This window comes from Chamaea fasciata, unplaced genomic scaffold (assembly GCF_029207755.1).
Source record: "Chamaea fasciata isolate MVZ Bird 193981 ecotype frontalis unplaced genomic scaffold, bChaFas1.0.hap1 SCAF_12, whole genome shotgun sequence".
In the NCBI taxonomy this organism is placed as follows: domain Eukaryota; kingdom Metazoa; phylum Chordata; class Aves; order Passeriformes; family Sylviidae; genus Chamaea; species Chamaea fasciata.
In genome coordinates, this window is record NW_027094097.1 from 17,512,713 (window position 1) to 17,533,528 (window position 20,816).

Below are 20,816 nucleotides of genomic sequence, written 5' to 3' on the forward strand. Positions count from 1 at the left end.
CCAAGGGCTATGCAGCCTTTCAGGGACCTTGACAGCTTTGGAAAGGGAAATGCAGGAAAAAAAAAAAATCTGAAGTTCAGCCAAGGCAAATGCAGGTCCTGCTCCTGGGCAGGAACAAGCCCAGCACCAGCACAGGCTGGGGGGACCTGCTGGAGCAGCTCTGTGGGGAAGGACTTGGGAGTTCTTGGGGACACGGAGCTGTCCCTGAGCCAGCAGAGTGTCCTGGGGTTCCTGGGGACACAGAGCTGTCCCTGAGCCAGCAGAGTGTCCTGGGGTTCTTGGGGACACGGAGCTGTCCCTGAGCCAGCAGAGTGTCCTGGGGGTTCTTGGGGACACGGAGCTGTCCCTGAGCCAGCAGAGTGTCCTGGGGGTTCTTGGGGACACAGAGCTGTCCCTGAGCCAGCAGAGTGTCCTGGGGGTTCTTGGGGACACGGGGCTGTGCCTGAGCCAGCAGAGTGTCCTGGGGGTTCTTGGGGACACAGAGCTGTCCCTGAGCCAGCAGAGTGTCCTGGGGTTCCTGGGGGACATGGAGCTGTCCCTGAGCCAGCAGAGTGTCCTGGGACCAAGGAGGCCAAAGGTGCCCTGGGGTCATGGGGAAGAGCCTTGGCAGCAGGTCAGGGAGGGATCCTGCCCCTGTGCCCAGCCCTGGAGGCACCTCTGGAGTGTTTGTCCAGCTCTGGATCCTCGGCACAGGAGAAATTCACATCGAGATTCTTTAACCACAAGAAGCCACTTTCCACAATGTCAGTATTTTAGAGAGATAGAAAAATACAGTATACACTAAGACGTTATGTGAAAATATACGTGTTTAGAAAATGTTGAGACAGCAGAGCAGCTGCATTTCCTGGGCTTATAGCAGCATACAAAGAAAACCAAGACAATGCCTCAAGACTCCATCAGTGTATTTGAGATATTTACAGAAGCTACAGAATTTTTAACTGAGAATATTGCTTACCAGATTTTAAGTACATACAATACATTTGATTTGTCAGTTTAATTCTATTTATTTTAAAACTCAAACAGAAGATGATAAAAGTACAATTCTGACCTCACTTGTATTTCCACTTGCATGTGCTACTCTTCAGTAGAATAAATAAATAATAGCTTTTTCTTTTCCATTTTCCAGGTTCCATCTTTACATAAGCCATATAAATAATTCAAGAGTATGGCTGCTTAGCTGCTCTCTGACATACTACCAAGCTTTTTCTTTCTACTCCTAATTTTGTTTATACTGTGGACGTATTAGTGGCAAATAAGTGAATTATTTACTGCAATCCATACACTAAATGAGAGAAATTCTGTTCTGCCCTATTATAAACTGACTGACAAATACACGTCACATGGAATGGACAAGCATTTACCTATTCATCTTCTCTTTTGCAATGGAAGCCAGTTAGGTTCCCTGCAAGAATGATGGTGTGTTAATAGAGAAATTAAAATCAATGTGCAGAAATAATTATTTAACTGATTTCTGGGGAGCTACATTACTGCAAACTCCACCTGAGGGGTGGATACTGGAGCTGAAGGAGATTCCTACACAGTCCCCTGGTGTCCTTTGATGAGTGACACAAATGAATGGAGACTGTGGATGATCTCCCTGCACTTTCTAGTACTCCTACAACGATTTCCCTCAATCCTCAGCACAGATCAATGTATCTGAGCACATCCACTGCCTAAATTAAGATTTTCAGAACATTTAAAAATTCTCAGAAGCATAGTCACAGAATGCTAAAAAGGTGTGACTGATTAAGCACTGGCAGAATAAGGTTTTTAATCAAGAAAGAAATGTAGAAAAATTACAGATGCAGTAAAAGTAAAACTCTTCCCTCATTTTGCACATCAGCTTGAAGGCAGGGCTTCAGGCTTTGGAAACTCAGATTGGCATCACAGGCCGTTCTTCCCCTCAGCCCAATCTTACTGTCTGTGACAATCCAGCACTAGAAACACGGACTCTGTCTCTCAAAAGTGCTCTGTTCTGGGGATATCCAGCTTCAGATTACTCCTCAGCACTCACCCTCTCCGACAAACTGAGGCCAGGAATGCTGAAAGTCCAGAGTTTGACATGCCAGTCTGTTGTGCAATGAAAATTTCTTAATAGGATTTAGGCACTGCCACACTACCACCAAAAACACTTTAGTGACTTTTACATCCAATTTCCTCATGGTCTCATGACACTGTAAGAAGTGATTAATCATTTGCATAATACCAGCAATTTGTATGTATTTCTCCACAATTTCCCACATTTATTAGAATTCCGTTCACATGCTTGTGACAGAAGATGTTGAAATTTCCTAACAATAAACCTGTTTTTCACCAATGGGAAGGCCTAATCAAGAAGGTACTGAGAGCTTCCCTGAATGACTTCAATGTTCAAAGTAATCAGCAACAAAGCTCAGCTCCTGGAGAACCAGGCTGTGGAGATAAATGTGCCTTCTGATGTTTGAACAGGTTCTTGGATGAAGATTTTTCATCTGTAAAAAGGATAAGGACAATCAACTTCTGCTCAATGTGCACTGGGAGCAGCTGAAATATCTGCTGTATAATACCCATAATTTATTTACTTATAGTTTAGACAAAAAAAAAATACTTCTCAAATCACCACAAGTGACAGATTTGAGGCAGAGATTTTACTTTTTCTAATGCTTTGAACTGAATAAGGAGAGAATAGACTATGCTAGGATAATAACAAAATTTTAAAGAAAAATTTATTAAGTACTTTTCATGTACCTTTTGTGTTTCTCCTTTATATGACTTGAAAACAAACATTTTTTCAACTATAACGTAGATCAAATATCTCAATCCTGAACTATTTCAGAGCAGAAATCATATTCAATTTTGAACACCCACAGGCATTAATAAGTGATGCTGTTGTATGTTATGTGCTATATGTGAATACTCTTACAATCCTATAATGTGTAATTAGTCTGGTTATGCCTTTAGCCAATGATAGACTGAAGCTATAAGAGGAGGGGTTGTATTGTGTATAACAAATAACATGAAGAGCTTTAAATGACACAGTAATTTAGGAAAATGGATGTAAATTGCTGAAGTTTGTCAGACTTCTAAAGGAATTCAGTGATTACTTAAATAACAAGCTTAAAATTTTTCAAAACAAAAGGAACAGGAAATCCATTCTCTCAACCCTTTCACAAAATGTTCATACTTCCAGACCTAAAGCTTCTCCTAAAATAAAATCAAGTCTGAAAAAGATATGCAAGGACAAGCAGAGCAAATATTTTTGTCAAGAGTGTATTGGTGCTGTCCTTTAATGATGTGAATGAGGAAACATGGAATTCAGGCTCTGCTTATTCTAATTATCTTAATTCCTCACTTTTTACACTGGTCCATGAATATTTCCTTAATTTTTAGAGATGTGAGATCCCAACCATTTCTTTCTTTGGCTCCATACAGAAATCTCTCACCTCGCATAAAATTGTCAGCAAGAGAATTGGAGGGAGCTAAAACAATCTAGCACCCAGAGAGTTCCTCCTGCAATTCCCACCTGGAGCCCTTATCACAGGACAATTCCCATTGTCCATCAGAGACCATGGGAAGGGAGAGGGAGGTTTGTGGGAGGGCACACACAGAAGCCTGACTATCTTTTCTTGTAGTAGCTCTATTCTAAATTGTTCTTTTAAGATCAAGATTTAAAGTCTAAGTTGAAAATTAGATTCTTTTAGTCTCTCAGGAAAAAAAAAAAAAAAGGAAAAAATAAAACCTCCCTCTTATTCATCAGAAATTTTTGACTAAAGAGCTTCCTCAGAATACGAGAAGTATTTGTTTTGCTCTTTCCTAACAGAAGTGGTTCAACTATAAAATACTGGTAAACAAGTTGCTGTTTGTACAGTAAACATTTCCCTCATGAGTGCCATCTGACAATATGAAGAAGGAACAGAGAATTTTTATTATGTTTAAGTATCACTCACGTTTATTTCAATTTCAGTAGCACCTATACAAGATTGATTGTTCACTTCAACTGCAATTCCTTGCCTGAAGTTCAAGAGAAGGACAAACCAGGATCAACAAGATCCTGATCAGCATCAACAACATAAAATCAAGGAACTCAGATTCTTATATTCCTGGGATTAACTGGCAAGATTAATTCTGGATTTAATATTAACTTCTCTATAACTATATTCTTTCCTACAGCTATAGACAACTGAGGCCATATCCTTCCATAGATAATTCACAAAAGGCTGCTTAGCTGGAAACAACTGCAACTCTCACAAATTTTAGAAGTTAAGCTGTTTTTTCCTCTGAACCATTTGCAAACCATTTACAAATTCCTGCAAGGTTGGGTTTCTTGGGATTGTTTTTTTGTTGCTGTTGTTTTGATATTTTTTCCAGTTCTTTATTCTTTGGAATAAATGGAGGCATTAATCGTCTATCTGCAGCAGCTTAGAATGCTCAGAAGAAATACTGAATTTTGGGCTTTAGTGCTTGGTACTCCCTATTCTAATTCAAAAGTGATAATTCTGGAGATAAAAAAAATTTAGAAGCACCTACTGCTTATTTAAATTTTTAATTCCATTTCTAACTAGGATAATGTATTTCAAGAGTCTTTTTGTTTTCACAGTGGAGAGGGATATTGTATAGTTACATCACATGATCTCAAAGGTTTCATGCTTATCTTTCTTTATTCCCCCCACTGTATAAAGTTTTTATATTTGGCCCTGTCACATGAAATACAACCATATTAAGAACAATTAAGTGCTTTCCAGTGCATTAGGATGTATACTGCTGCATAAAAGTAAACCAAACTAATTGCCTGGCTTTGATTGACTGTGTTGCTGTATTTGCTCAGAAAAGGAATGCTCAGCGCCTGCAATATTGTCACTTTTAAACCAGACCCAGGGTAATATGTGTTTTTGTATGAGAATAATACATTAAATTAATAACCACATTACAATCACACAGATTTAAAATACTGCTTACCCATGGCACTAAGAGGATTCCTTTCATCTAAAAAGAATATTTAAAAATTAAAATATGATTTCACAAGCATTAATCTGTTTCTTGTGCAGGCCCATAAGGCACATTCTAAGTGCTTTAATGCATCCCTGAGCCGGTGGTTTATATGATAAGATGAGGTTATAATGAGCCACTTCCTAACAATACAATGTACTTGTGTGTTATTGCAATGTATCTTTGCTTGGGAGCAATGTGGAACTCTCATAAAAGAAATAACTATCAGCAACATAAAATAAAACAAAATACAAATTTCGTACCATTAGCCTTTGCAGGTTAGCATTTGTGTTACATTTGTGTTGCATCTATAGCCTCTGTTTCCTTAGCAAAAATCAGTGTAAGTCACATGCTCCCTTTCAGGATCCTCCCACAAGTGAAGACCTTCTTGAGGAAAAAAAAAATCTTGTACTTTATAATGCGTGCTGGCTTTGGGGCCCTCCCAACTCTTTGCAGCAATGAAGTGGTACAGATGAGACTCCACACACACTTGATAAGATCTTCAGTGCCCATTTAGGAGCTGTATTAAGGCTCCCCCACAGTTAAAATGGTTCTGCATTCACAGCTATTCACATCTTAGCATAAAAATGCCAATGTTTTAATAATCAAATGTACTAGGAACTGTTCAGCATGCTTGTGGCTACTGTCACAGGCAGTGCTGTCACAAATAAGGGGCTCTAAACTGCACTCCTTGTTCCAGCACACAGCCACTGTGCTAAGGGACCAGACTGATGTTTTCCTTTGAAATGTTCAACACTCCTACATGTTCTTTAAAGAGGAGTGAAAATAGTTTTGATGTAGAATCACAGAATAGTTCAGGCTGGAATGATTCTCATTCCACCCCTGCCATGGGCAGGGACACCTCCCACTGTCCCAGGCTGCTCCAAGCCCCAATGTCCAACCTGGCCTTGGACACTGCCAGGGATCCAGGGGCAGCCACAGCTGCTCTGGGCACCCTGTGCCAGGGCCTGCCCACCCTGCCAGGGAACAATTCCTGCCCAAGATCCCATCCAGCCCTGCCCTCTGGCACTGGCAGCCATTCCCTGGGCCCTGGCCCTCCAGCCCTTGGCAATTGTCTCTCTCCATCTCTCCTGCAGCTCCTTCAGGCCCTGCAAGGCCACCCTGAGCTCAGCCCAAAGCTTCTCCTTCCTGTCCAGGTGAACAATCCCAGCCATGCCAGCCTTTCCTCCCAGCAGAGCTGCTCCATCCCTCTGCTCATCCTGCTGCCTATTCTAGACTTGCTCAAGCAATTCCACATCCCTCCTGTGTTTGGGACCCCAGGACTGGACACAGCATTCCAGGTGTGCGCTACACACCAGAAATGACTGGTTTATCTGATCCTTTACCCAAAGCTTACATTAGGAAACGTGGCATTCCAGAACTAGCAGCATTCAATGCTTTTTTGGTTTGGTTTTTTTTTTTTTTTGGTTGGTTGATTATTTTAGGGTGATTTTTGTGGGGTTTTTTTTCCTCCTTTTTTAGTTGTTTTGGGGGGGGGGGGGGTTGTTGTTGTTTTGTTTGTTAGTTTTTGAGAAAAACACAAAGTGTGCATCATTCTAGAACAGGAACACTATATACTAAACTACAGTGATTCTTCCATAAAGATTGCTTTTCATGTATTTTCACTATACCAGTATAAATAATTTACATATTTATGTATCATTGACCAGGACATGTGAAACCTAATGTTTGCTATTAATATGAAATTATTCACATACCCTGAGTCTTATTTGAAAGAGGCTTACAGAAATTATCATTGCCGCCCCTCCCTGAAAGGACCAAGTCTGTAAAGACAAAGAAACAGGCTAAGAAATGCAAAACAAGGTGGGAGCCAATTCTTTCCATCTCTAATGCCACCTGCTATCAGTGCAGGAGCACATCTATGCAACTGTACCATTGTGAAAGTCCCATACACTTCCACAGCTCTACCACCTGCAGAACAGGAATTGTGTTCTCTGCTTGATACATGACTGCAGAGGGGCTGGAGCAGTGCAGGGTTCATGCAAAATTAAAAGGAAAGCAGAGATATTTATCCAAAGAGGTTACACTGAAATTTGACACAAATTCTTGCTAGAAACGTTCCTGACCTCAGCACAAAGTGACCAGTTTTCCCCGTTGGTTTCCAGCCCTGTGAAAGAATTCACACCCACAGCACCTGCTCAGGATGTCCCATGAGAGTCTCTGAAAGAGTGAGGGAATGCTTTCAGTTTTAGAAACTGAAAGACTCCAGGAATATTTGTTTCTCAGTTTACATTCCCCATTCCTTGATGGCACCTATGCTGACTTTTACAGCTCTCATGCTACACAGACTGTAGATACTCAGGATCAGTCTGTTAGCAAAGTGCAGTTCCCTACCAGGTGCAGTCTCTGCTTACCACTGGCTTTCCTAACTTCTCAATCCATTTGCAATCGGTGACTGAATCCTTATCACTGCCATTGCTTCCTGCTTCTTATATGTAAATCTGTGGGGTACAGACATTAAAGACAGATCACAGGCATCATACAGTGAGTGTATGATGTGTGTGATCTGTCTCTAATGACAAAGGGTCATCTGAACAACAGGCTACATTTGCTGCTCCTCTGAAGAGCACAAACACCTCAGTCAAGCCTCCAAAAACACCATCTTCCCTTTCTCCTCTGAGAAAAGGAGAGGAGGAAGACAGAAACTGAGCATGCAGAGATCTCTTGGGTTCCAGGGGGATGAGCAGTCTCAAGAAACAGCAGATTTCCTTCTCTCACACACCAGGGCACCTCTGGGAGTTGGGCTGGATGGAAGCACAGCAAACCCAATGCACGACTCTGGAAAAAGCCACAGTGGGCACAATCAAATCTGCATTTTCTTCACAATCACACCAGTTGCTTGTCCAGTAGATTCTCATCAAGAATTAAATCTAAATATAGCATTGCCTTCTGAGTAAAGACCATATTAAAGTATTTGAAATGTCAAACATGTAAAATAATTATAGCATCATGTTGATTACATATTTATAAGTCTCCTTTTCAAAGGTGCAAAGAAATCATGCAGCAAGCCTCTCAAGACTTGTTGTACCAACAAGCTAAAACTAAGATTATAGCACCATCTACTGATTTGCTTCTTAATTTTTACTGAAACAACTACGCAGTTTTCCCATTTGAAGCCAAAAAGAATAGTGCAGGCAGAAAACAAATTTATAGTCCTACTGAACGTGTTTTTACAATAGGAGAAAAACACCTCCCAGATGGCAGGAGCAGTTTTGTTTGGGAGTACATGGATTGCGCACAGCCCATGGGCTATTCATTAAAATAAAACCAGAGGGTCACAGAATTCAAATCAGTGAGAACCAGCAGCAATTGAAGCATCAGCATGAACACTTTAGAGCCAAGACAGAGATGTCTAAAAGTAAAATAGCAAAATTAAAAAAAAAAAAAAACACAACTTAAAAAACAGGGAAAACAAATAAAACCCAAAAATAATTTTTTAAAAACTGAAAATTCACCCAAGAAAATGCACATTAAAAAAAAAAAAACCTCATACAGGGTAAAGCATATTTAAGATCGTTTTTAGCTACTTTTTCATTCTGAACCACTCCTTTCTATCTCTACTTGATTCTTATATTAATTCTTAATATCTTTAATTTGTGAAGCATTCAAAAGGGAATTGAGCACTATATTCTTAAACTCTAAATTATCTCTTTTGATTCTCAAAGTCTGGTAAGCATAAGGAAATAATTCACAGTAATAATCATTTGTCAGTAATATTCAAAGACAACCTCATTTTGGCCTGAAAGCATCAATTCAAAAGATGAGGCCCACCTGGAATTCCCTATGTTGTACTGTTGGGGTTTTAAACATGGGCTACCCACTGAGAATAAGCCTATTTTGGATATCTGTGGCAGTGCTTTTCCCTAGATTTCTTTTTTTGGTGCAAATACTATGTTGATGAAAAGAATTAGATTGTAATTGTCCCTAATGAACAGCCCAGGACAAGAGAAGCCCTGATGGTATTCACACCAAGCAAAAGAGCAACAACAAAGATATAGATAGATAGATAGATAGATAGATAGATAGATAGATAGATAGATAGATATTAATCAAATACAGATGCTATAGACTGAATGAGAAGTGATATTTGATTGAATTAAAACCTGTGACAAGTAATGCTAGCGGAAGATATTTAATTGTAATAGGTCATGGCTTGGGGAACACTTAACAGCATCCATAAGAAACTGAAATTTTTGTAAGAGAAAACACTTTTTGATCCTGGTTTGTCCATTTCCTAAATTCATGTAGTTTTATTTATATGAATACAGATTTAGGTCTTTATTAGTGGTGCTTGATTCCCTGTGCCTTCATATTTTGACTAAAATCTAGTGAAAAATTTGTTTGTATAATAAAACAAAACACCATTGAGGAATATCAAGTTACAATTAAAAAAGCTTAAAAGAAATTATATTTTGAATCCCTATACTTTAACCAGACAATGGAATTTCAAAATAAAGCTGGAAATATTAACTATTAATCTAGAAGACCTGCAAGATGTGCCTCTAAGCATGATTGTTCTTTCTTTTTAAAATTCCCTCTTAAAAAGAATTGCCCAACACTGGCATAAACCCAAATTAACAAAGTCATTAGTTAAAAATATGTTTGTGGGGTTTTTTTAAGTAAATAGTCATAGTCTGTTTAAGTAATGAAGAAAAAGGAACAACGCATTTGATTGTTTTGCCCTTTTCACAAGCTAAAACTCTTTCCAAGGGTGCAGGGCAAAAATTATCCATTACTGCAATGTAGGAAGTAGACAACTAGCGACACAAGAAACAAATGTTATTTGAATCATTGCTCTCAAATGTATTAGATTCTCAAAAACACTGGAATTGTTTCTGTTGGGTTTTTGGGTTTTTTTAAGAAGCAGCTTTTTGAATCTACAGCATTCATACACGTTTCTGATGAATTTAGCAAAGCACCCAGGACTTGTCAGTGAACTGACAAGGCATGAGCTCGGTGAGGGACAGCAGACAACTCCACAGCCAGACATCTCCAGATCCTGCCAAAGCAGACAAGGGGAGCAGCACCGCAGGTCACGCTCACAGCTAAAGGCAGCTGCAAACAAAGCTTTCAAAACAAAACCCTCCAGGCAGTGCATCAGACTGTGGAGAGGAGCTGTGAACTCAGAACTGCTCTGTAAAAACTCCAAATCGAAATGAATTTTAGGAAAAGTGTGCCAGACCTTCCCCTCCCCCTTGTGCTGCTCCTGGGAGCTATAAGACAATACAAATGCAATTTGCACTTGAACCAGATGTTTCAACCTGAGGCAATGTAAAATTATTTCCTATTCCTTAGCACTCCTCTAATGGATTCGCAACACTGCAGTGCTTTTCTGAAGTGCTACAGGTAGACAAATTTGGCTGAAAAAAAGTGTGTGCCTTCTACAGCAGTTGTAAAGCATCTCCTTGGACAGAAGCGAGGGAAATTCCCAGAATCACTGAAGATTTTGGGCTGGAAGGGACCTTAAAGCTCGTCCAATGCTACTCCTGCCCTGTGCAGGGAGACATTTCACCTTCTCACCATCCCAGGGAGCTCCAAGCCCAGTCCAGCCTCGCCTTGGACACTTCCAGGGATGCAGGAGCAATCACAGCTTCTATATGATCTAATATGAAGTTCTGTGCTAAAAAAACACTGCCCTTTTGGCAGGTTATCAAACTGCTGGCACGGAAAGAATAGTCTTTCAATTTTTTGATCTGACCTGTATCTAAAAGCTGCCATGGTAAGGCAGGTTTAGCCCCAGCCACTGAAGTCCGTTCTTTTTCCTCCCAGTTTTCTCTGTAAGGTATTCTCTGCCCTTATTTTGCCTTATAAATTCTGACATATTTGGCCTACTTTTTATAACAGTTATGGATATCTCTTTAAATTAATAAGCAATTTTAAAACAAAACTAAATTCAAAAGTGTGCCTGGACTATGGATTGCAGCAGCTGCCTATAGCTATAGATATTAATACATCTTTTTTAAATTCTCTGAATAAACATTACAGACTTGCATTTACATCATTATCTTTAATGCTAATTTTAGACCTTAGTTCTAATGGCTTCATGGAGACTTGTAAAACTTCTTTCCTCTAAGAGCGTTTACATGTGGGGTTTCATTCTTTTCTCCGGTTTCTTTTTTCGGTTGCAAATGCCATGACCCCCAATGATCCTGCACAGAACACTTCTCATGTACATCATGACAAGGGTAACAATGCAGGCTGCCAGTTCCCACCGCACACCAATGGAATTTTATATGTGCTACCTACAGCATTTCACTGCGTGACTGAAGTGGTACCCAACTCTGAAATACCAAGAGTCCTGAGAGGTTGTGTCGGTGATAAAATAATGAGCTGCAGGTTTCTGTGCTCTTTAGGGTTAAAAACACCAGAAAAAATGAAATCATGTTGTAGGAATAAATTAACAAGGCTCATTACTTTCTATTGATTCATCTATTTACCATCAGCATTTCAAATTCCACTCCTCTGCTAATTGCAATAGTCATCGTTTGTCTCCTTTATCCCTCCCACTGCTAAGTTACCCAGATCATCCCTCATGCTTCCAGCAGCTACAAAGCAGCATGTGCACTTCTGCTCTTATGGTGGAAAAAAATACATTCCCTGTACAGTTCCTGAATCTCACTGCCTACTGTGCTCTAGGAACCCGAGCCTTACTGCACGTATGCTGGGGAAATTCTGTTATAATTACATCACTGATGATGGGGTGGTTCCACATCCTGCTGGCAGCTAAGGAGGTTCTCTGGGGAGCACTGCTGCGCTCGGTCCTGTTCAACATCTTCATGGATGATCTGGAAGAGGAAACTGGGGGCACCCTCAGTCAGTGCGCAGATAACATCAGGTTGGGTGGGAGTGCGGAGCTGCTGGAGGGCAGGAAGGCTCTGCAGAGGGATCTGGACAGGCTGGATCCACGGGCGGAGGGACAGCAGGGCCAAGTGCCAGGTCCTGCCCTGGGGTCACCCCAAGCCCATGGAGCCGGGCTGGGGCAGAGGGGCTGGAGAGCAGCTGGGAAAGGCCCTGGGGGTGCTGGTGCCAGGGGCTGGACACGAGCCCAGGGGTGCCAGAGGCCAGTGGCCCCTGGCTGTGCCAGCCCTGGGGCGGCAGCAGGCCCAGGGCAGGGCCCGTCCCCTGTGCCGGCCCTGCGGAGGGACCCCGAGGGCCGTGCCCAGCTCTGCGCCCTCACAGAGATGGACACGGAGGGGCTGGGGGTGCCCAGGGAAGGGAACGGAGATGGGGAAGGGGCTGGAGCCCCAGGAGGGGCCGAGGGAGCTGGGAAAGGGGCCCAGCCTGGAGAAAAGGAGGCTCAGGGGGGACCTGGTGGCTCTGCACAAGCCCCTGACAGGAGGGGACAGCCGGGGGGTCGGGCTCTGCTCCCAGGGAACAGGGACAGGAGCAGAGGGAACGGCCTCAGGCGGGGCCAGGGCAGGCTCAGCTTGGACAACAGCAGGAATTTCTGCATGGAAAGGGTGCTCAGGCCTTGGCAGGGGCTGCCCAGGGAGGTTTGGAGTGCCCGTCCCTGGAGGTGTCCCAGGAAGGGCTGGAGGTGGCACTGAGTGCTCTGGGCTGGGGACAAGGTGGGGACGGGGCACAGCTGGGACTCCATGGCCTGGGAGGGCTTCTCCAGCCTCACTGGTTCTATGAGTCCTGCACCAGCTTGAATGAGCTCACCTGAATCTATAAGATTTGACAAATATCAATTTTTTAAATTAGATTTGTACCCCCAGCATTCTGTAAGAATATCCTGAATTCCTGTAGAAATTTTTCTGCTGTTGGGCCTTTCCTCCTGATGCAAACTTTCATGCTTCCTCTGAATAACTAAAGGGGAAATACCAGACTCATTATAGATCATTTCCCCAGTAAACATTTTGAATTTCTCTGTGGACCTCTTGAAAAAATGAGAGGATGGCAATGTTTTTGTTTTGTTGGAAGCATAACAGACTTGTTCTAGGGAAAGGTTCTTGACATTTGGAATGAGTTGTGAGACTTGAAGAGTGAGCTCAGCTTGGCAGAGGAATAAGTTGACTGAGTGGCAATAATAGATTAAAAGGTGTAGGAAAAATATTATTTGAACCAGACTTGAAAAGCATTTTAAGACAGCCATGAAGAAGCATGAATGGTAAATCAGAGGTGAGGGAAGCAGCATGGCTCTTTCCTAGAAGACAAGATAGTTGAAGCTTTTCTTTGCCCTTTCTAAAAGACAGCTATAGGTGAGAGGGAAATATGTCACACTGGCTAGGCCAAAAGGCATCCTCCATGTAGAAAAAACGTCTTATTTTTTAAATGTTTCCCACAACAGCATGAACTTGGTCACTGATATCTCCTAAAACAAAATTTTAAAAATCGTGAAGTGCAAGCCCCCTTAACTATTCCTTCCTTCTCTCAAGTTATTTTCTTACCACATTCAAGGTAATGTGGGTAAGAAAAAAAAAAAAACACATTTTATACTAGGAAGAAATTTGTCCATATTTGCAAATGTTAAAAAAAACCCTGTCAACTAACAGTCAAGACTATTAACTGGATAGAAAGATTTAAGGAGTCAACTTGTACTCACACCAGCTGTTAGGGACAATGTTTTTGCCATATTACCTGAATTGCCAGGCACCAACAAAATCACCTCCCTCTCTCAACTGAAGTCAGATTCTGTGTCACCATAAATTGATCCAAATCAACTATTCCATCAAAAACCAAGTCAGCTACAATAGATATAAAAATAAATGTGGTGGGTTCCCCCCATCTAGTCTGAAAGGAAGCAATTTCAGTGAAAACAAGGGAAGTTGAAAAAGCATATATAAACTTAAATGAAGACAGTTAAACTTCTTTTCACATCTGTGAAATAAGTTTAACAAATTACTCCATTCATTTCCATGATGAATGGTTCCTCATGTGCCAGCTCTTTATTGCATCTAGCAAGGAAGAATACAGCTTTTACATGCTTCTGCAGTTGTTTTTCCCTTCCCTTTTATTCTGATGCTTAGTATCCATATTTTCAGTGGAAAAATGTGACAGCTATCATACGCCAAAGAAGTGATAATTAGTCTTATATGGCTGTCTTTATATTGTCTTGGCTTCTCTAAACTCATTTTCACACAATTACCTAATCCACTGCTATATAGCCTCTTTTAAAATGAGAGGGGTTTGGGGTTTTTTTCCATTTAAACACAGGATTAAAATGATTTTTTCCAGTTTTTAAAGATTCATACATTTTAGAAAGATTGCAATAAGGCCAGATCAGACAGATTTAATTCTTGCTTTCTGGTGGACCAGAAACAAGAAACCAGGATGCAGATAAGTATGAACCTAAGTTTCCAAATACTTGCCTCATCTTCACCTTAATAGTATTTTAAAGATTATATAAGCTAAGGAAACACATTCCAAAACTGCTGGAAAATTTAACACAATTTCTTATAGAGTATCTAACAACCAAAAAAGAAATAACCTACCAGTTATTCTTTCTTAACTTTTTCATTTGGAAATAGCTGGAGATATTCAATGCAACTTTACATCAGATGAGGGTGGAATTTAAAGCAGCCCAACAGGACTCTTTAAGGGCTGGATTAACCAGGCTGTGTGTGCACATTTCAAAGCCTCAAATCTCTGACTAGATTTAAGTACAACTGAAATTTATATCTATCTACCTAAAACTTTTAAGGGACAGCTACGCAGATGTTTATTTCAATAAAATTCCATTGAGAAGATTGCTGTTGATGGCACACACCCACAGGAACGTATACAAAGGCAAGAGACAGCAAGAAGCCAACACAAAGCCAAGATGGAGCCACCAAGACAGGTCTCAGGAGCACAGCCAGGGTCCTGTGCTCAGAGCTCACCAGTAGAGACTTAACCAGGTGTATCCCATTATTCAAACAAGCTCTACCCACCCTACTGTCCCCTGAATGCAGCACTAACCCTGGGCACACAGCCCCAGTTCCCTTCTCATCCTGACTTCACCAAATATCCTGAGTTGGAAGGGAGCCACAAGGATCATTGACCCAGCTCCTGTCCCTGCACAGACACCCCAACAATCCCATCCTGTGCATCCCTGAGAGCCTTGCCCAAATACTGAGTATATAAACAAAACATCCATTTTCAATTTTCTGGGTGATCATTCCACCTCTTGAATTACAGAATTATGTAACTGGAGAATTTAACAGGTGGCTGCTGCTACTTATTCCTCCACAAGCCATTAATACAAAGAACCCATAAATAATTTTTTGATACCCAGGCAACAGGGTTTAGCTAGAGAATCCATATTGAATTGGGCTGAACAGGGAGGCTAGGTGGTATAATTAATGGATTCAAGTATTTGGATTAAATTTTTGCATAATGGGCACTGAACTGCTCAAAACCTGATGCATTTAGGGCATGCACAGAACAAGAACTCTGCACATCAACAAAGCTTTAAGAACTATACAGCAGCTGATCCTGATAATTCCACACAAGTTTCTGTGATCCTTTACTGAATCTGGTCCACAGACACTGAAATTCTGCTCCTGCATCCCTTTAAACAAAACGCATAAATGCATCTTTACAAGTTCAAATATGATGACTTCATGGTGTCATCTAAAGGACATTTAGGAAATGTTATTCTCTACTGCAGTACTTTCCTCCTGCATGACTGGCCAAGCAATCCTAACAGTCTGTGGTGTGGTCCACTTTTCAAGATCTCCTTCTCCTATAAAGTACCTTAATATTGTCCAACTCATGTAAGCCAATTGGACACAGTACAGTAAATTAAAGCACAGTTAAAAAAATAAGATCCCACTTAATACTTCTTTAATGGCTGCCACTGAATGGAGTTTTCTGCATCATGACCAGGTTGAAGTCAGTATTTAAAGTAATTATGACAGCCATATAAATTAGACAGAAGAGACTTCTAAAGCTAATTAGACTCTGAGAGTTTTAATTTGATGTCTGTCTTGGTGTAATATCTTCTTTATGGATTAAATTAATAAAATTAAGACTGCATCATTATAAATTTCCAGTTTCATAGTTCCATAAGTTTAACAATTACATGCCATATTTGAATGATAATTGAATGAAACAAAATCATTATGTTCATGTCTGCTTTTCCAAAGACTTAAAAATAATATTCCCTATTTTCTTCCATTCATAAAAGTCATAGCTGCTGTAGTGATCCCAATCCAAAGAGCAGTGCACAACAAGGTTCAGCTTTAATACAGTGGTCTCTGTACACTGCTCTCACTGTTCCAGCAATAACACATCTTGTAGCTTTTGCCTTTATCAGATTTCAGCAAATAGTTATATGACCACAATTGTTCTGTGAAAGAACAAATCATAAATGAATTCTTTCCTATCAACAAAACCCATATGCAACCTCTGAAGAGGGAAAAAACAGGTTCCCTTCATGGTCAGAATGTGCACAGAAGGCCGTACCTGGAACAAAGCCTTGTTCAGTGCTAGATCAGGAAACCCCAGCACCTGAAAGGGTCTAAGTAAATCTCTGCTGTTCTCTTGTTCTTTACTGCTTTACTTGCAGGAAACAGCATTGTAGATACGACATTCTGGTGACTTTCTTGGTGGAATCATCTTGAGCCAGCAGTTTCTGGCATGAAAGAGTTACTGAGTTGTATTTTATGGAGAATCAGAGAATGGTTTGGATTGGAAGGGACACTAGAGCCCATCCAGTGCCACCCCTGCCATGGGCAGGGACACCTCCCACTGTTCCAATGTCCAGCCTGGCCTTGGGCACTTCCAGGGATCCAGGGGCAGCCACAGCTTCTCTGGGCACCCTGTGCCAGGGCCTGCCCACCCTGCCAGGGAACAATTCCTGCCCAAGATCCCATCCTGCCCAAGATCCCATCCAGCCCTGCCCCCTGGCACTGGCAGCCATGCCCTGGGTCCTGGCCCTCCAGCCCTTGGCAATTGTCTCTCTCCATCTCTCCTGCAGCTCCCTCAGGCCCTGCAAGGCCACCCTGAGCTCAGCCCAAAGCTTCTCCTGTCCAGGTGAACAATCCCAGCCGTGCCAGCCTTTCCTCCCAGCAGAGCTGCTCCATCCCTGTGCTCATGCTGGAGCCTCCTCTGGGCTCTCTCCAGCAGCTCCAGCTCCTTGCTGTGCCGGCCCAGGGCTGGGGCAGCCCTGCAGGTGGGCTCTCACCTGAGGGCAGAGGGGCAGGATCCCCGTCCCCTGCTGCCCTCGCTGGGCTCACCCAGGGCAGGGTTTGGGCTCCCACTGACAGCTCAAGCAGATCAACCTGTCAAAACCCGTGGTTTTGAACCAGAATTTCTGATTAAGTCAGCTCAAAACAACAGGAAATAAGTAATAATTATAATTAAACAAAAAAATTTGGGGTCTGTTCCTTAATTCAGCAGTAAGGACTGCAGTTTCATTAATTCATATCCTCTAGGAAAGTTCTCATTTGCCTCCTGTTGCTCAGGGCTCTGTATGCACACTGTCTATATCACACTGTGTCATTTAACCAGCTATACCTTGTGTTCCATTTGATGTCCTGGCATTGCTGATAGGACACCAAAAACCTGACATATTAACCACAACAGTCACTTATATCATGCACAAATTGAGATTATCCTCTGCTATCAAGAACACACATCACATACATATCACAGCCCAGTGTTCTGAACTAGAACTTTAGGATATTCTGTGGAAAACACGCTTCAAGTGAAGAAAACACTTATTTTACTTTTAAATGGGGGCATAACATCTGTGACAAAGGATCATAATCTCCGCTTGAAGATTTGCTTTTGACATTTGTATTTTCACAGGCAATTAAAATTTAATTTGGCCTATGATGAAAAGCAAATCCTTTTATCCCATACTTGCAGTCACAAGGGGAACATATTGCATTAGAAAGCAGCACTGTAGCTTAAGGTTTCATATTTGACATTTGTAACATCGTGAAAAAAAATAATTAATAGATAGGAAAGTTTACACACACTCAAGTCATCCTTAAACTTTCCTTCCTATTAACTAAATGCTGTGTCACTGGTATTGTAATATACAAGCTATCAGCTCAGATTTAAAGCATTATTTAGAGTAAAGACTACCTGTTTATCTGAAAACCTTAGGCATCTTATCTTACCAACTAAATGCAAAACAATATTGCTGGGGGCAGTGGATGAATGAGAAACATAGAAGACACTTTTAATTCATCTTTGGAAAAATACTGAATAACAACACACCCTGATTGGAGATCCCAGTAGTCACTGTTCATTATCCCTGGTTAGCCTTCTTCCATATTGGACATTCCATTCATCCTTTTTCTGCCAGTAAGAATTTACAAACCCATAAAAACGTGAGGGAGTTTCCCCCTCTTCGCAATGAACAGAAGCTGCATCCGAAATATTCTAGAAATCACCATCTCCACAGATTCATGAAACAGCCAGTTTCACCTGCATGAAACTATCCATATTAATGATTTTGTGGCATCACACAAGCAACAACATGGACACATCAGAGAGCAACAAGAAGCTGACTGAGGTTCATGGAATAAACAGTGCACAGGACTGAAATCCCCCATTCTAAGCAAACATCTTTAAGCACTGCTTAGAAATAATACTACGATTTCCTTCATGCAGGAAGATATTCCTAGTTTCTTTCTGCTGTTTTTATTTTTAACTATGACTTACAAAATAAAACCTGGATGTTTCAGGCATATGCTCCAAGAAAAATCAGCTTTGGACTGGAGTAATCCCATGCTCAATTCCCAGCAAGACCCTGCCATGACTTAGCATTCCATGTGCTCCTGAAACCACTCCCGGTAAGTGAGCTTCATATTATTTTGGGGGAGGGAGAATCCCCCAATAATTAAGAGTTGATCTGCTGCATCTTAACTACAAATCAGAGTCTAATTCCCCACTTTGGAATACTGTCATGTCTGGCACAAAGAAGGTAAAATCTTTTAGTTGCTCCATTAGTGAAATATCCATGAAAACTCCAGAGAAAGTAGTGCCTGGAGTAAGCGCCAGAGTTGAGAACTGAGCATCCTTACCCTTCCAAAGATGCCTTTTGCATGCCTCTGCAATTTGTTTGATTTTCCTTGAAAGTGGATCCCAGTTAGGTCTGTCTGGGGTTCTTTCAGGCTACAGGTGGACCTTTATCCACTTCGTGTGGCCATCTCTGGACCAGCACAGGTTAGCAGCTCAGAGGATCTGTGCAGGTTATGGCCAATGCACCCAGGTTAATTAGAAGCATCAGTAACTTTAATCAGCAGGAACTCATTTGGTTGTTGTCTGTAATTCCATATGTAACCCATTATAATTTAGAATTAATTAATACCCATTTGTACAACGGCACTGCCATAAACCTCAAGAAGAGTGATGTGATCTGAGATAAAAGCACATTTATCACAGCAAATCCAAACACAAAAATCATTGCATAGTTTTAAAATACAATTTGGGATATTTTGCTTACTATACCAAATAAAAATAACAAAGTGATAATTGGCCAAGAATTTGTCACACTCGTAAAATTATATAAAACTTAAAGAACAGTAATCTCTGTCCTTTTACACAGATGACAGGAGTCATATCGGTTCTTATCACTCTGCTGCAATAGGCAAAGCAGTAAAATTCTCAGTAATAATCATAGTATAACAGCCATATTCATGTAAAATAAAAGTATTTTTCCTAATGTAAAATGCTATTAGCCATATTTGAAGGCATTATGTTCTGATATCATTTTTCCATTTCACTAAATGACAGCTATTAAATGCAATGGCAACTGCATGACAGGGATATTTTTTATTACTTCAAAAGGAAGAAAAGGATTAAAATGAGTTTATTCAAAAGTGTGATTTGTCAATTTTTTCTTATCAAGGGCTGTGTGGGACAGCTTTAAACCTAAACACTGTGATCTGACCTCCTATTTGAATAAGTTAATGTGATCCAGTGTTCTTAGAAAAGTAGTGAAACCTATCTTTTATATGCAGAAGTCCCAGGAGGAATTTATGCTTTTATATGGTCAGCTGCAAGGTGCCATTTCCTTTTCATCATTCCTGCTTTTATCATATTGTACTTCTTGACAGCTTAGAGATTCTTTTTAGAATCTGGTGGATGAGCAACTATATAGAGACTTTTTTTGTATGAAGGATTTCTTTCCAGCCTCCAAGGCTTTACAGTCAAACAGAATTCTGCTGCCACAAATCCCTCTCTTATATTCAAGAGGGACTAATCACCATATTTGATAGAACAAGCATCTTACCTAAACATCAAACAGAACTATAAATTACCACCTTAGAGCATTAAAGAAGGATTTTACACACATCAGGTTCTTGCATTATACATCCTAGGAACAGTAGTGAAAATCATTTCACATATGTACATCCACAGAGAGGGGTAAAATCTAGCTGGACAAAATAGGGCTCATTAGGGATTTTCTTGGAAGGATTATCCTCCTCCCAGCAGCTTTCTCACAGAAAGTCCTACACAGTGCATAACTGCCTTTTTTAGTGCTCTCTGTACATACTCTCCCACTTGCTTACACTAATTTGCATTTGAAAGCATCTATATAAAAAGTTGTGGCAATTGAAAAACCAGTACATTAATCAGAAAAACTAAATCAAAAAGTATACGTTAATTTAGTATCTTTTGTAAACCACTATTTTAAAGCTCTGGCATCTCTTAGGGGACTTCCTGTAGAAGCTTATCTCCTCTAGGGTAGAAATTCTCAAGGCTTCAAGTCAGGAACTAAGTTTTGCAGGCCAACCTTCTCAGCTAACCTGGAGCAACTCTGACTTGTACAAAACAGCCAATTTCTACTGACTGGAAATATCATTCAGCTGAAAGCTCATAAATCAAATAATTACATAGATTAATATTCAAGCTTGACTGTAAAAAGCAACCTGAGACAGAAACCTTGA

The 20,816-nt window shown here is 40.8% G+C and overlaps 1 long non-coding RNA gene across 1 annotated transcript in view; it reads right to left on the reverse strand.

Annotated features, from left to right (window-relative positions):
* Positions 1–2,179: 2,179 nt before the first annotated feature.
* The window catches only part of LOC136295820 (uncharacterized), a 34,058-nt gene continuing 15,421 nt past the window's right edge, over positions 2,180–20,816 (reverse strand). The window contains exon 2 of the long non-coding RNA XR_010722809.1: positions 2,180–2,471. This is a non-coding gene — a long non-coding RNA (uncharacterized lncRNA). The remainder of the gene's footprint in view (positions 2,472–20,816) is intronic.